The sequence below is a fragment of the Cetorhinus maximus genome, chromosome 1 (genome assembly GCF_964194155.1).
Source record: "Cetorhinus maximus chromosome 1, sCetMax3.hap1.1, whole genome shotgun sequence".
Lineage (NCBI taxonomy): Eukaryota > Metazoa > Chordata > Chondrichthyes > Lamniformes > Cetorhinidae > Cetorhinus > Cetorhinus maximus.
This window is the reverse complement of record NC_135879.1, coordinates 211,581,429-211,598,955: the sequence shown is the minus strand read 5'-3', so window position 1 is coordinate 211,598,955 and position 17,527 is coordinate 211,581,429.

Sequence of the window (17,527 nt, the reverse complement as noted above, 5' to 3'; positions counted from 1 at the left end):
CTTTATCCCTACTCTGTCACCCACCCCATATCCAATTACCAACCTCCAACTTTAAAGCCCAGTGTCTCAGCAGTTCACGAGGAAAGGTTATAATACCCATAAAATATAGTATTGTAGAAATCAAGGTCATTAACGTTCACAATTATTTTAGCACTGGATGGTTTCCTTTTGACCTTGACTGACTGTGTAAAATGGGTGAAATTGAATTGGAAGCCCTCTTTATATCTCTCTGGATTTTTATTTCCATTGGTTTGCTGTCACTTATCTTACACTATCTCACAAAGTCAAAACAACGCCCCTTGATTTTGCACTATTTTTCTTCCTCTCTCTTTCATTTCTGTGAATCGTTTGCATTAAAATAATGGAGCAAAATCAATAAATTGTTATTGAAATTGCAAGTGTTGGCAATGCTGAAAGCTGGCTCAAAATAACTCTGTGTTTAACATTCTTTTATTCTTGTAACTTGTTGCTACATAAGTTTCTCCAGATGCCTATCTGTCTGCTGTTTCTGATTAAACCAAAGTTGTATGAAAGATACACTGCTGTTATGTGAGAACACTCCAGTGTCATTCCACCCAGTTTTACGGCTTTGCCAATAGATCATGTTCCATCTTTGCAAACTAACCAGAAGAATTAAAAATAATATTTCCTTGAAAATGCTGTTCAAAAAAAAGCCAATTCCGTTGTGAAAAGAATTGAAATTGCCATATGACACATAGCATTTGTGGCATAACTATGTCTGTGCTGACACATTCATTAAAAACCTGCTATTACAGATCTTTCTATAATAAGCACACGCTTACATTAAAATGACTCCTTATTAATATTGCTGATACAATACACTATCTAAAATCTTTTACTTCATCGTAAAAAGCATTGTGATGTATCTGAAGAACAAAACACTTTAGGAAATGTCAGCTTAAACAGGTTGCTTTACATTTACAAGTGTATTTCATTTACCTTGCCCTTCCTATTGTATTTACTTGCTTGCTTAGAGGGAGTCTTGAGATATAAAACTTTACCTAACAACCAAGTTGTATTTTCATCAGAATAATTCCAAGCACAGCTGCTCAATATAATTTAAAAAATTTACATGATGAACTTGTACATGAGAGAAGGGTCGTCAAATTTTTTTTTGAAGATTGTAATCTTTCAATGCTGGTTCATTAAGATACCCTATAACAAATTGCCAAGACAATCAGCAGATAAAGTCATTTCTAGCTCTCAAGTTCACTTTCACTCTTCTTTTACTCTACAGCGTCCATTCCTTACTGTCACATTCAACTTGAATTTCATTTTCAGTTTGTCTTCTTCCACACTTTGCTCATTAGGTCTTGCCAGCACCTATAAGAGTTGATTTACCTGAAAACACAGTTCAATAGATACCAGTTGCAAGTACCAGATACCAGTTCACGTGGTCCTTTCTCAAGTCTGAGCCTAGATAGTGAAATCATCTGGCTAATAAACATTAGAGGGCACTTCAGCGTAGCTTATCCCTGCTCTTGCTCGATATCCACACGTATGTATAATACAGCCAGGGCCAGTGGATAATAGTTAAAGCTGGAGAGTTGAGTTAATTTTTACCTTCCCGAAGAATATTGTAGCCATTTAGTCATTTATTTTTTCATGGATATGGGTGTCACTGGCAAGGCCACCATTTGTTGCTCATCCCTAATTTCCCTTGAACTGAGTGGCTTGATAGGCCATTTTAGAGGGCAGCTAAGAGTCAACCACACTGCTGTGTGGGTCTGGGGCCACATGTAGGCCAGCAGATTTCCTTCCCTAAAGGGCATTACTGAATTAGCTGGATTATTGTAACACTTGATGATGGTTATCAAGGCCACCATTACTGAGGCTAGCTTTATATTCCAGATTCATTAATTGAATTTAAATTGGGATTTGACCCCAGAGCATTAGACTGGGCCTTTAGATTATTCTAGTGACATTACCATTACGCCATCATCTCCCCCTATTATAATGCCCAACTGTTCCCCCAGTTAAGATCAGCTATCAATGATAATGGTCACAGGAACTCCTGAGCGATGATTTTGGGCTGAGATCATTGGCCCCCAACAAACCCGATCATTTTTATTTGTGCCGGTATGACTCTAGACAATGGAAAGCTTTCCCCTTGATTTCCATTGACTTCAGTTTTTACTAGGGTTCCTTGGTGCCACCCTGGTAAAGTGCTGTCTTAATGTCAATGATGGCCATCCTCACCTCTCCTTTGGAGTTCAGCTCTATTATAGAAGGGCAAGGAATTAAAAAAAAAATCGAAGGAGGAAACCAAGGAAAAGGCATAGAGAGGGAGAAACTGTTTCCACTACGAGGTGGGTCAGTAACCAGAGCCCCCAGATTTAAGGTAACTGGCAAAAGAACAGACAGGAGTTGAGGAGATTTGATTTCACGGAATGAGTTGCCCTGCTAATTTTTCCTTTTAATCTACATATCCAATTTTCTTCTGAAAGTTGCTATTGAATCTGCTTCTTTCACCCATTTGCTCAACTAGATTCAGCAATTCCAGGAATCAACATTCCAGAAAGGCTGGTATCATTCAATAAAACCATAAGTCATGTGTTGCATGCAGGCTGAAAGAATTATAGTGAGGAAACTCATGGAAATGCTTCTAAGAACTGAGGGAAGCTTCTGTGGTTTTGTTCTGTCTCAGATACCAATTCACAGCAGAGGTATTTATACAGTCATCTTGCAAGTGTGAATTACCAAGGAGAACAGTTTGATTCATTGCCTTGCTATATTGTTCTTCATGGTTTAGCACGATAAGAGTACAAGTGAAAACTGTTTGCAAGCAGATTCCGCAAGTCTGTGCAAGGTACCCAGGCAGCTCCCATGATGCCTACATCCTCAGACACTCCCAGGTGCCGAGGCTCTTCAGTGCTCTAGCCCGGCTGGATGGATTGCTGCCGGGTGACAAGGGTTATCTGCCACCCAAGAACAGAGACCGAGCAGCAGTACAACAGGAGCCATACCTCCACAAGGGCGATGGTAGAGAGAACCATCGGTCTTCTCAAGGTGCGCTTCCGATGCCTGGACCGTTCAGCGGGCGCACTGCAATACCCCCCAGATCATGTGTCACTGATAGTGGTTGCATGCTGCGCTCTCCACAATCTGGCGCTGCAAGGGGGGGACCCAGTGGAGGAAGAAGATCTTGATGCAGCTACACAGGCAACAGATGTTGAGTCCAGTAGTGAGTCCAAGGACGAGCACGGTGAGGAGAACGCTGAGGGCATAGGTGCTGACCTGGGTAACCTCCAGGGAGGCAGGGACACCCGGGATGCTTTTATACAATGATCCTTCATCTAGCCTACTAAATAAGAGCAACCACATGCCAGGGCTGCAGGCTCCGTACTCGATCCTTGACAGGACCAGTTCCCTAGTCAACAACATACACTATGTGCCAGTGCAAGGGTTTAAGGAATCACACGTCCATCATAACATCTTGGTTTAGGATTATATTCACTGGAGTTCAGATGAATGTGGGGGGATCTCATAGAAACCAAAAAATTCTAACAGGACGAGACAGGGTAGATGTAGGAAGGATGCTCCCAATGGTGAGGGGAGTCCAGAACCAGGGGTCACAGTCTGAGGATACGGGGTAGACCATTTAGGACAGAGATGAGGAGAAATTTCTTCACCCAGAGAGTGGTGAGCCTATGGAATTTGCTACCACAGAAAGCAGTTGAGGTCAAAACATTGTATGTTTTCAACGAGTTAGATATAGCTCTTGGGGCGAAAGGGATCAAAGGGTACAGGGAGAAAGCGGGAGCAGGCTATTGAGTTGGATGATCAGCCATGATCATAATGAATGGCGGAGCAGGCTCAAAGGGCCGAATGGCCTACTCCTGCTCCTATTTTCTACGTTTCTATGTTTCTTACCCTGCACCTACAGAACAAATGAAGCATCCAGTTGCAAAAAAAAACATCTCATTACCGACGACTGACAAACATTGCAGAAATTAACATTGACCAGTGTTCTACATCACACCATTAAAAAAGAACTGAAAAATTGGGGAAACAAATATCCCCCATGATTAGGCTGTGTTGTGTTTAAGGTGCTTTAAGTTTTTGTTTGCGAGTGATATGTCTAGATGCTCCCCCCTCGCTGGCACTGGCATTGGAGACAGCCTACTCACTCTGCTGTCTTGTTGGCCTTGTTGACCTTGGCAGCGTCCTCTGGCTTTTGGAGCCCGTGCTGGCCCCACCTGGGAGGGAGCGGCCAGTGCTATGACTGGCATCTCCCTAGTCGCCGCAACCTCATCAGATGCCATGGTCACTGGCAGAGGGGTGGAGGAACTGCTGCCGGCATCAGGAGTGCCCTGAGAGGAGTCCGCAGAGATAACAGGCATCTCATGCGCCAACGTAAGGTGGCTTTACGTGTCCCTGCTCACCATTGATGGATGGGCACCTAGCTGAGATACTGGGTGCCCAATCCATCTCCCACACTGACACTGACCACCTGAGGTCATTGCCGGTGTGAGGGCTTGCAGGTCCAAGCACATCCCCAAGAAGCCCTGATTGAGTTCCTGGAGGCCTCTCCATGAGAGTTGCCACTCTCTCCATGGAAGCATTGCGCTCTGCCATGGGGTCAACGCAGTGCTTATGCTCCACATGGACTCCTCCACAACGGTCTCATGTACCTCCACCAGATCCTCCCGCACAGCCTGCTGGACATCCAGATGACTGACAAACTGACTATGATGCCTCATAGACTACTCCAGAGGCCTATCATCAGCCCTTAACTGAGCATCGTCCTGGTCACCAGCAGCCCTCCAACTGCTGGCACCCTGAGCACTCTCTGCCTCCGTATGCACATCAAGTGAGTGTCAAGTGCCCTCACTAGTGTGCACCGAGATACTAGGCACCAATTTTATGCCCACCAAGTTGATGGTATCTGTGCTGGTGCCTGCTTGACAGAGAGGGCGTGACGCTGGTGCATGCTCAGCATGCTGGTCCTCAGGGGTTATGGGTGGGCCTACAGGCTCCTCACAACGAGGGGCTGCTGGTGAGCCCAAAAGGGAGGAGAAGGACATGTCATTAGCTTAACTCATTAGACTGTCAGTGTGAATGCCTGGCACCCTGATGAGGCAGGGATATGCATCATGGTGGCTCGTCTTTCCATTTTCAATGGGGATTCCAGGTTCGAGGCTAACATCAATATAGAGATTACACTGGAATGGTTGCAAAAAGCCACATTCTCACCTCAGTGCGCTGCGCTGTTAGCTTCCTCCTGCACCACAACCTCACCGCGGCCACTTGACCGAGGTGCATGGCGCCTCTCCAGCTCTAGGGCCTCCTGCTCGTATTGACTGAAGATGAGGAGTTGTAGGGGTCCCCTGCCAGTCCGCGGCCTCCTGGAAGGATAGAGGAGCATTGATTAGTCCACTCTTTACCTGCAGCGCCATTGCAGCCTGGCCAATCCCACTGAGGAACACCTGGCAGGGCTCAGCCGATTTGTGACCCTGAGGCCACAAGGCACTCAGTCCAAGCAGCCAAGGCTCACCCCCTTGGTCAGCTCCTGCCTCATTGACATTTGCCACTCACACTCTAACACCTCTGAGGTCCATGGGGGGGATGGGCAGTTCTTATCTGTTCTGCAAAGTGACCCACGCCAACATGGTACTCATCCTTCCCGATCACAGGAGATCGTTAAAGCGCTGCGGGCACTGGACCCATGTGCGCCTCACCACATCGTGGCTGCTGACCCTGGATGCCACCTCCTCACAGGCCTTTTGGGTAAGCGCGGGATCCTCCTCCTCCTCCCGTCCCCGGGAACAAGTGTTTCTCTCCTCGTGGCCACCTCCTCCAGCAGGGCTGTGAGGCACTTGTCCGAGAAATGCGGGGCCAACTGCCCCGCTGACCTGCCCTCCCGCCTTCCGTGTCCACCGCTACGGTCACCATGCACAGGACTTCCGTGTCCTTCGGTGGCAGCCTTCCAGGGGCTGCAGAGGCCACATTTGTATTGGCCGCGGGGTCGCTATTGGGCGTGGCGGACATTAAGCCCCAGCCCTCACTCGCCCCTTTGCGCTCATTCACAGGCTCACGCTGGGTAGACCTTAATTGGCCCACCCTTGTAAAATCGTGGTGCGCTGCTGATCGGCTTCCTGACCACCCCCGTCGAGCACCCCCGCCAAGGGTTAAGTTTTGCTCCAAAAGCACAAGACAGAAGCACCAATCTCAGAACAAGGACAACAGATTTCCTACACTAAAGCACATTAACAAACCAGCTGGGTTTTTAATCACAATCCAGTAGCCATTACCAATACTAGCATTTTATTCCAGATGCGGGGGACAGTGGCAGGGGGTTAGTGGTTGAACTCCTGTCTCTGGATTGCTAATCTAGGCCTCTGGATTACTAAACTAGTAACATAACCACCATTCCACTGAATGCTGCTGTTCTATACTCCATTTCCTAGCTACCAACTCCATTCCTTTCCTTGGCAATGGTCTGTTCAAAACCTTGGTGTCACATTTGACCCTGAGATGAGTTTCTAATTAGATATTTACACTAACACTAAGGCCACGATATCCACCTCTGTAACATTGTGCAACTTCCTGACTGTCTCAGATGCTCCCATCTGCTGCTGAAGCAGTCATTTATGTCTTTGTTACCTCTAGGCTTGATTATTCCAACACACTCCTGACTGGTCTCCCACATTCTACTCTCCCTAAACTTGAGGGCATCTAAAATACCGTTGCTTGGGTCTTAAGCCGCACCAAGACCAGTTCACCTATCAGCCCTGCCCTCACTGATTCAGATTGTCTCATGGTGAAGAAACATCTTGATTTCAAAATCCTTAATTTCCTTGTTTACAAATAAAAAAAAATTCACAGGATGTGTGCTAGGCCAACATTTACTGCTCATCCATAATTAACATAAGAACATAAGGACTAGGAGCAGGAGTAGGCAATTCAGCCCCTCGAGCCTGCCCCGCCATTCAATACGATCATGGCTGATCTCATTTTGGCCTCAACTCCAATTTCCCATCCTCTCCCCATAACCTTTCAACCCATTACTAATTAAAAATCTGTCTATCTCCTCCTTAAATTTATTCAGTGTCCCGGCATGCACTGCACTCTTGAGGTAGTGAATTCAATGGATTCACGACCCTTTTAGAAAAGTAATTCCTCCTCATCTCTGATTTAAATCTACCACCTCTTAGCCTAAAACTATGGCCTTCTCGTTCCAGAATGCCCCAGAAGGGGAAACATCTGCTCCACATCTACTTTGTCTATCCCCTTCGCATCTTATATACTTCAGTTAGATCTCCTCTCATCCTCCAAAACTCTAGCGAGTATAGGCCTAAACTGCTCAATCTCTCCTCATAAAACAAGCCCCGCATCTCTGGAATCAATCTAGTGAACCTCGTCTGAACCACCTCCAGTGCAACTACATCCTTCCTCAAGTAAGGAGACCAAAACTGTGGACAGTACTCCAGGTGCGGTCTCACCAATGCCTTGTACAGTTGCAACAACACTTCCCTGTTTTTATACTCAATTCCTTTAGCAATAAATGCCAAAATTCCATTTGCCTTCCTTATTATCTGCTGTACCTGCATACTAGCATTCAGCGATTCATGCACGAGGACACCGAGATCCCTCTGCGCTGAAGCATTCTGAAGTTTCTCTCCATTTAAATAATAAGTCGCCTTTTCATTCTTCCAACCAAAATGGATAACCTCACACTTATCCACGTTAAACTCCATCTGCCAAATATTGGCCCATTCACCTAACCTGACCATATCCATTTGTAAATTTCTTATTTCTTTATTGCAACTTACTTTCCCACCTATTTTGTTGTCATCTGCAAATTTAGCTATAGTACCTTCTATCCCTGAATCCAAGTCATTAATATAGATTGTAAATAGTTGGGGCCCAAGGACCGAACACTGTGGCACCCCACTAGTTACAGCTCGCCATCCAAAAAATGACCCATCTATCCTGACTCTCTGCTTTCTGTTGGTTAGCCAATCCTCTATCCAAGGTAATATATTACCCCTAACTCCGTGTGATCTTATCTTGTGTATTAATCTTTTGTGTGGCACCTTATCAAAGGCCTTTTGGAAGTCCAGATATACTACATCTACAGGATCCCCATTATCTACTATGCTTGTCACATCTTCAAAGAACTCTAGCAAATTAGTCAAACACGATTTACTCTTCATAAAACCATGCTAACTCCAATGGATTGCATTTTGACTTTCCAAATGTCTCATTACTACTCCTTAATAATGGATCCCAACAATTTCCCAACGACAGACGTTAAACTAACTGGACTATAGTTTCCTACTTTCTGCCTCCCCCACTTTTTGAATAAGGGCGTTATATTAGCATTTTTCCAATCCACTGGAACTTTTCCAGAATCCAGGGAATTTTGGAATGTTATAGCCAATGCATCCACTATCTCCACTGCCACTTCATTTAAGACCCTGGGATCAGGTCCTGGGGACTTGTCACCCTTTAATCCCAATAGTTTGCTCAGTACTTTTTCTCTAGTGATGGTAATTGTTCTAAGTTCGTCCTTCTCTATATCCTCTGCACTACCTGTTACTATTGGGTCCTCCACTGTGAAAACTGAGGCAAAATATTGATTAAGCGTCTCTGCCATTTCTGCGTTCCCCAAAATTAACTCCCCAGTCTTGTCCTCCAAGGGACCAACATTCACTTTAGCTACTTTCTTTCCTTTTATATACTTGTAGAAGCTTTTGCTATCAGTTTTTACATTTTGCGCTAATTTTCTTTCATAATTTACCTTTGCTCTTTTTATTATTTTTTTAGTAACCCTTTGTTGATCTTTAAAAGTTTCCCAATCTTCCAGCCTGCCACTGACCTTTGCAATTTGGTATGCCTTGGTTTTAAGTTATCTTTAACTTCCTTGCTTAGCCAAGGATACTTTTTCCCCCTCTTACCATCTTTCTTCCTCATTGGGATATATTTTACTTGGGAGGAATTGAATATCTCCTTAAATATCTGCCACTGTTCATCCACTGTCCTACCTTATAGTCTTCCTGCTCAGTCCACTGGAGCCAAATCTGCCCTCATACCTATATAGTTACCTTTGTTTAACTCCAGAACACTAGTATGGGACTCAAGTTTCTCGCTCTCAAACTGAACTTGAAATTCTAGCATGCTATGATCACTCTTCCCTGAGGATCCTTTACTATGAGATCATTAATTAATCCCATTTTATTACACAAAACCAAATCCAGAACAGCCTGCTCCCTGGTTGGTTCCACAACATATTGCTCCAAGAAACAATTTCTAATACACTCTATGAACTCTCCCTTAAGGCTACCCTTGCCAATTTGATTAGCCCAGTCTATATGCAAATTAAAATAACCCATGATTATTGCCATGCCTTTCTCACATGCTCCCAGTATTTCATGGTTTATACTGTGCTCTACTGCTAAACTACTGTTTGGGGACCTATAGATTACTCCCACTAGGGACTTCTTTCCCTTGCTATTTCTTATTTCTACCCAGACTGACTCTACGTCTTGCTCTCCAGTGCCTATATCATTCCCCACGATAGCACTGATCTCTTCCTTTACTAACAAAGCTATACCATCTCCTTTTCTTTCCTGCCTATCCTTCCGAAACACAGGGTACCCTTGGTATTCAACTCTCAAACCTGTTCTCCCTGTAACCACGTCTCAGTAATCGCCACCAAATCATACCTATTTATCTCTATTTGCGCAATTAACTCATTAGTTTTATTCTGAATGCTATGTGCATTCAGATACAAAGCCTTTAAGTTTGCCCTACTGTCAATTTTCCCTACTCTTATATGATTCTTTGGTGCAATATGGCGTTCACACACTCTGTCCCTTCCTTTCACTTTTTGATAGCAATCAGCCTCGTCACTAACCTGCACTCTTACCCTGTCCATAAACTTTGATTTTTTATATTTCCATGCAACTGAACATTCCCCACCATTATTCAGTTTAAAGCCCTATCTACGACCCTAATTGCCCCTGAGAAGGTGGTGATGAGCTGCCTTCTTGAACTGCTGTAGTCCATATGGTGTAGGTACACCCACAGTGCTGTTAGGGATGGAATTCCAGGATTTTGACCCAGCGACAGTGAAGGAACGGTGATATATTTCCAAGTCAGGATGGTGAGTGGCTTGGGGGGGAGCTTCCAGGTGCTGGTGTTCCCATGTGTCTGTAGCCCTTGTCCTTCGAGGTGTTAGTGGCCGTGGTTTGGAAGGTGGTGTCTAAGGAGACTTGGTGAATTCCTGCAGTGCAGCTTGTAGATGGTACACACTGCTGCTACTGTGCATTGGTGGTGGAGGGAGTGAATGTTTTTGGAAGGGTGTCAATCAAGTGGGCGGTATTGTCCTGGATGGTGCTGAGCTTCTTGAGTGTTGTTGGCGCTGCACTCATCCAGGCAAGTGGAGAGTATTCCATCACACTCCTGACTTGTGCCTTGCAGATCGTGGAACAGGCTTTGGGGAGTCAGGAGGTGAGTTACTCACTGCAGGATTTCTAGCCTCTGACCTGCTCTTGTAGACACAGTATTTATATGGCTAGTCCATTTCAGTTTCTGGTCAAATGTAACCCCCACGATGTTGATAGTAGAGGATTCAGCATGATAATGCCATTGAATTTCAAGGGGTGATCGTTAGATTCTCTCTTGTTGGAGATGGTCACTGCCTGGCCCTTGTGTGGCATGAATGTTACTTGCCACTTATCCAAGCCTGGATATTGTCCAGGTCTTGCTGTATTTGGACGTGGACAGCTTCAGTATCTGAGGAGTCGCGAATGGCGCTGAACATTGTGCAATCATCAGCGACCATCCCTACTTCTGACCTTATGATGGCAGGAAGGTCATTGATGAAGCAGCTGAAAATGTTTGGGCCTGTAGATCACTCCCCTGAGGAACTGCTGTAGTGATGTCCTGGAGCTGAGATGATTGATTTCCAACAACCACATCTAACTTCCTTCGTGCTAGGCATGAGTCGAACCAGTGCAGAGTTTTCCCCTTTATTCCCATTGACTCCAATTTTGCTAGGGCTCCTTGATGCCACAGTCGGTCAAGTGCTGCCATGATGTCAAGGGCAGTCACTCTCATTTCACCTCAGGAGTTCAGCTCTTTTGTCCATGTTTGAATCAAGTCTGTAATGAGGTCAGAAGCTGAGTGATCATAGCGGAGCCCAAACTGAGCGTCAGTAAGCAGATTATTCCTAACTTGATAGCACTATTGTTGACCCCTTCCATCACTTTACTGATGATTGAGAGTAGTTTGATGGGGCGATAATTGGCTAGGTTGGATTTGTCCTGCTTTTTGTGTACAGGACATACCTGAGCAATTTTCCACATTGCTGGGTAGATGCCAGTGTTGTAGCTATACTGGAACAGCTTGGCTAGGGGTGCGGCAATTCCTGGAGCACAAGTCTTCAGTACTATTACTGGAATATTGCCAGGGCCCATAGCCTTCGCAGTATCCTGTACCTTCAGCTGTTTCTTGATATAACGTGTAGTGAATTGAATTGGCTGAAGACTGGCATCTGTGGTGCTGGGGACCTCCTGAGGAGATCGAGATGGATCATCCACTTGGCACTTCTGGCTGAAGATTGTTGCAAATGCTTCAGCCTTATCTTTTGCAATGATGTCCTGGGCTCCTCCATCATTGAGGATGGAGATATTTGTGGAGACTCTCCCTCCAGAGAGTTAAGACCATAAGACCATAAGACATAGGAGCAGAAATTAGGCCATTCAACCCATCGAGTCTGCTCTGCCATTCAATCATGGCTGATAAGTTTCTCAACCTCATTCTCCCGCCTTCTCCCCGTAACCTTTGATCCCCTTACCAATCAAGAACCTATCTATCTCAGTCTTAAATACACTCAATGACCTGGCCTCCACAGTCTTCTGTGGCAATGAATTCCATAGATTCACCACTCTCTGGCTAAAGAAGTTTCTCCTCATCTCTGTTTTAAAGGGTCTTCCCTTTACTCTGAGGCTGTGCCCTCGGGTCCTAGTCTCTCCTACTAATGGAAACATTTTCCCCACGTCCACACTATCCAGGCCTTTCAGTATTCTGTAAGCTTCAATCAGATCCCCCCTCATCCTTCTAAACTCCATCGAGTGTAGACCCAGAGTCCTCAAACGTTCCTCATATGTTAAGCCTTTCATTCCTGGGATCATTCTCGTGAACCTCCTCTGGACCCTCTCCAGGGCCAGCATATCCTTCCTGAGATAAGGGGCCCAAAATTGCTCACAATATTCTAAATGTGGTCTGACCAGAGCCTTATAAAGCCTCAGCAGCAGCTTTTATATTCAAGTCCTCTCGAAATAAATGCCAACATTGCATTTGCCTTCCTAACTACTGACTCAACCTGCAAGTTAACCTTAAGAGAATCTTGGGCTAGGACTCCCAAGTTCCTTTGCACTCCAGATTTCTGAATTCTCTCCCCATTTAGAAAATAGTCTATGCCTCTATTCTTCCTACCAAAGTGCATGACCTCACACTTCCCCACATTGTATTCCATCTGCCACTTCTTTGCCCATTCTCCTAACCTGTCCAAATCCTTCTGCAGCCTCCCCACCTCCTCAATACTACCTGTCCCTCCACCTATCTTTGTATCATCTGCAAACTTAGCCAGGATGCCCTCAGTTCCTTCATCTAGATCATTAATGTATAAAGTGAAAAGTTGTGGTCCCAACACTGATCCCTGCGGAACTCCACTAGTCACCGGCCGTCATCCTGAGAAGGACCCCCTTATCCCCACTCTCTGCCTCCTGCCAGGCAGCCAATCTTCTATCCATGCTAGTACCTTGCCTCTAACACCATGGGTTCTTATCTTACTGAGCAGCCTCCTGTGTGGCACCTTGTCAAAGGCCTTCTGGAAGTCCAAGTAGATAACATCCATTGGCTCTCCTTTGTCTAACCTACTCGTTTCCTCCTCAAAGAATTCTAACAGATTTGTCAGGCATGACCTCCCCTTGATGAAACCATGCTGACTTTGCCCTATTTTACTATGCACTTCCAAGTATTCTGAAATCTCATCCTTAATAATGGATTCTAAAATCTTACCAACGACCGAGGTCAGACTAATCGGCCTGTAATTTCCTGTCTTTTGCCTCACTCCCTTCTTAAACAGGGGCATTACATTAGCAATTTTCCAGTCCTCTGGGACCCTCCCTGACTCCAGTGATTCCTGAAAGATCGCCACTAACGCCTCCACTATCTCTTCAGCTATCTCCTTCTGAACTCTGGGGTGTAATCCATCTGGTCCAGGTGATTTATCCACCTTCAGACCTTTCAGTTTTCCTAGCACCTTCTCCTTGGTAATGGCCACCATACTCACCTCTGCCCCCCGACTCTCTTGAACTTTGGGGATGTCACTCGTGTCTTCCACCGTGAAGACTGACACAAAGTACCTATTCAGTTCCTCCGCCATTTCTTTGTTCCCCACTACTACTTCTCCAGCGTCATTTTCCAGCAGCCCAATGCCCACTTTTGCCTCTCTTCTACCCTTTATATATCTAAAAAAACCCTTGCAATCTTCTTTTATATTACTGGCTAGTTTACCCTCATATTTAATCTTCTCCCTCCTTATTTCTTTTTTAGTTGTCCTCTGTTGGTCTTTGTAGGCTTCCCAATCCCCTGGTTTCCCACTGCTCTCAAATTGTTTAATTTAATTTAGTTTAATTTAGTTGTTTAATTGTCCACCACCATTCACGGCTGGATGTGGCAGGACTGCAGAGCTTAGTTCTGATCCGCTGGTTGTCGAATTGCTTAGCTCTGTCTATCACTTGTTGCTTATGCTGTTTGGCACATGAGTAGTCCTGTGTTGTAGCTCCACCAGGTTAACTTCTCATTTTTAGGTATGCCTGGTGCTGCTCCTGGCATGCTCTCTTGCACTCTTTATTGAACCAAGGCTGATCCCCTGGCTTGGTGGTAATAGTACAGTGAGCGATATGCCGGGCCATGAGGTTACAGATTGTGTTCAAGTACAATTCTGCTGCTGTTGATGGCCCACAGCACCTCATAGATGCCCAGTCTTGAGTTGCTAGACCTGTTTGAAATCTATCCCATTTATCAGGTGGTAGTGCCACACAACACGATGGAGGGTACCTCGATGTGAAGCTGGGATTTCGTCTCCATAACGACTGCGCGGTGGTTACTCCTACTGCTACTATCATGGGCAGAGTCATCTGCGGCAGGCAGGTTGGTGAGGATGAGGTCAAGTCTGTTTTTCCCCTCTTGTAGATTCCCTCACCGCCTGCCACAGACCCAGTCTAGCAGTTATGTCCTTTAGGACTCAGCCAGCTCGGTCAGTAGTGGTGCTACGGAGCCACTCTTAGCGATGGACATTGAAGTCCATCACTCAGAACTGTGCCCTTGTCATCCTCAGTGCTTTCTCCAAGTGGTGTTCAACATGGAGGAGCACTGATTCATCGGCTTAGAGAGGGCAGTATGTGGTAATCAGCAGGACATTTCCTTGTCCATGTTTGACCTGATGCCATGAGGCTTCATGGGGGCCGAGGCAATGCTGAGGGCTCCCCGGGAAACTCCTTCCCAACTTTATACCACTGTGCTGGGCCTGCTCTGCTGGTGGGACAGGACGTACCCAGGGATGGTGATGGTGGTGTGTGGGACATTACCTGTCAGGTATGATTCCGTGAGGATGGTTATGTCAGGCTGTTTCTTCACTAGTCTGTGAAACTGCTCTCCAAATTTTGGAACTAGCCCCCAGATGTTAGTAAGAAGGGCTTTGCAGGGTTGGCAGGTCTGGGTTTGCTGTTGCCGTTTCCGGTACCTAGGCCGATACTGGGTGGTCCGCCTGGTTTCATTCGTTTTTGTTGACTTTTTAACGGTTTGATAGAACTTAGTGACTGGCTGGGGCATTTAAGAGTCAACCACATTGCTGTAGGTCTGGAGTTACAGTAGGCCAGAGAGGGTGAGGATGGCAGATTTGCATTAGTGAACTGGATGGGTTTTTATGACAATCGTTTCATGACCGTCATTGGACTTGTATTTTCAGATTTTCATTGGATTCAAATTCTACCATCTGCCATGGTGGGATTCAAACCTGGGTCCACAGCGCATTACCCTGGGTCTCTGTATTACCAGTCCAGTGACAATACCATGACCGCATCCCCTAAACCCCTTTTGGCCATCCCCACAATTCTCCGAGATATCTGCGCTCATCAAATTCTAAACTTTTAAGCATCTTCAGTTGGTGGCTGTGTCTTCTGCTGCCTTGGCTTTAAACTTAGGAGTTCCCTCCCTACACTATTATGACTCTCCACCTTGCTTTACTCCTTCGAGACGCTCCCTAAGACCTACCCCTTTGGCCAAGCTTTTGGCCATCTGGCCTAATATCTCCTTATGCGACTCGGTGTCATATTTTGTTTTATAATGCTCCGGTGAAGTGCCTTGGGATGTTTTATTATGTTAAAGGTGCCATATGAATATACAGTATTGTGCTGCTGCTGTAGTCTTTAAAGCATGGCTGTACTGCGCAGGGCAAAAATGTAACTTGTCACACTGAGATCTTAAAAATACCATGCATGGCAAATCTGCAAAACATAATCTAGGTGGATGATGCATGTGATTAATTGATTACAAAAGCCCTGTTTTTAACCCTCTGCCCCGACAAGAGCAGAGCATTAGAGTTATCCTCACTGACCTACCATGTGCTATTTTGACCGGAATCTTTTGGCCAAAGAGGACCTCACACTAGGTAGGTGACAGCCTCATTCATATTGATCAGGGACCTGTTGACGTCAATAAGGCCTGGCTATAGTTTAACAATTAGCAGCCACGTTTGGTGCTTCACCAGGAACAGGCAAAGGAACAGGCTTAGAAAAGGGGCAAAAAGGTAAGGGTTTATTTTTTTAAAAGGCCTCCTTATTGACCAGGAGGATCAGGACTCCCTCTCTGGTCTCAACAAGGAAACAGAAGGCACCAGGCTTTCCTCTCTCTTGCAATGGCTTACCCCCTCCAAACTTTTCCTGACTACAAGGGGTAGTTCCCATGGATCCCTGGCCATGGCCCCTGGCTGAACTTGCCCATCATTGAAGTCAGGTTCGAGCAGGAGTTAGGCTTGGTGTACCTAAAGAAGACCCGGATATAGGGAAGTGTGAGACCATCCACCCCGGATCCAAAAAAGGAAAAATTGGAATTTTTTCTTAATGGTGAGAAACTTGGAACTGTGGCGGTTCAGATATTTACGGGTCCATGTACAAAAAAATCACTAAAACAACTACAACTTCCATTCGTATCATGCCTTTAAATTAGTAAAACAATCAAAACAATGCATTACAGTGACATATAAAAAAATAGATACTGAGCCACTTACGGGCATAGACAGGCTTGGATTTAAGGAGTGACTTTAAGAAGGATGAGAGAGGTTTAGGGATTTGGAGGAGAGGTAGTGTTTTAGGGCTGAAAGAGGTTACAGAGAGGGGCAAGGCCATGGAGCGATTTGAACCCAAGGATGAGGATTACAAATCATGGTCTTGCTAGGCCAAGGGCCTATGTAGGTCAGTGAGCATGGATAATAGACCTTCTGAGCACTTCCAGCATTTTCTGTTCTTGTATCAAATTTCCAGCAGCTGCAGTATTTTGTTTTTGCATTAGTTATTTGGGACTTGGTGTGAGTCAGGATAAAGGAATAACAGAGCAATAAGGAGTAGTATGAGAGAAAAGTGGGTTAAATTCAAGCATGTTTTGAGGTTGGAGTTCTATCCATCTATTTTTTTGGAGAGAATGGGAAGCGAAGGGAAATGAAGGGGATATGAGTCCAGGAGTTGAGAGTAAGTGGAAGGGAATGAAGGCAAAAAGTGTCTGAATCAGCTTTATGATAGATGACATTAAAGAAAAAAAATAAAATTGATAGAAGACACAAAGCTGAGGCAGCACAAAAGATTGATGCTTCAACTTGATCTGTTTTATTCAGCTATTGCCTAAGGAGTTCTTTTCATTCATGTGCATGGCCCATCAAAACTTTATAGGGCAGATGTTATGAGTACAGCTGCAGGTGCGTAATGTTAGCTTGCCTAGTAGGGAAGTCACTTGATTTATGATCATTAAATCAAAGAAAATAATTTGTGAAAAGGCTATTTCAGGTCTCAAGTAGTTAACTTGGTATGAAGAGACAACAGGCAGATTTTAATTTAATGAATTGATTTTAATAGGATCATTTTACCTGAATGAGTGTTGCATTCTCAACAAATTTACACCTGAGTCACACACTTTTGGAAAATAAAGACAGCAGGACACAAATTCATGGTGAAATCACAGCACCATCTAAAAAAATTTGGCAATGGATAGTGCTCAGCTATCAAGTCATAACTAGAATATATTAAATGTCTTTTGTGGCCTTCTCCCAAGTTTCCTGTAACACATTATTCTTGTAACATTATAGTCTACCATAATGATTAAACCTATCTTTTTTTTTACTTACCTCTGGTTGAACCTATTGAGTTTCCTCTCCAAGGGAGGTGACACTGGTGCACATTTACCTCTGAGACCTCCCAAACTATAAGGTAAGTTGTGC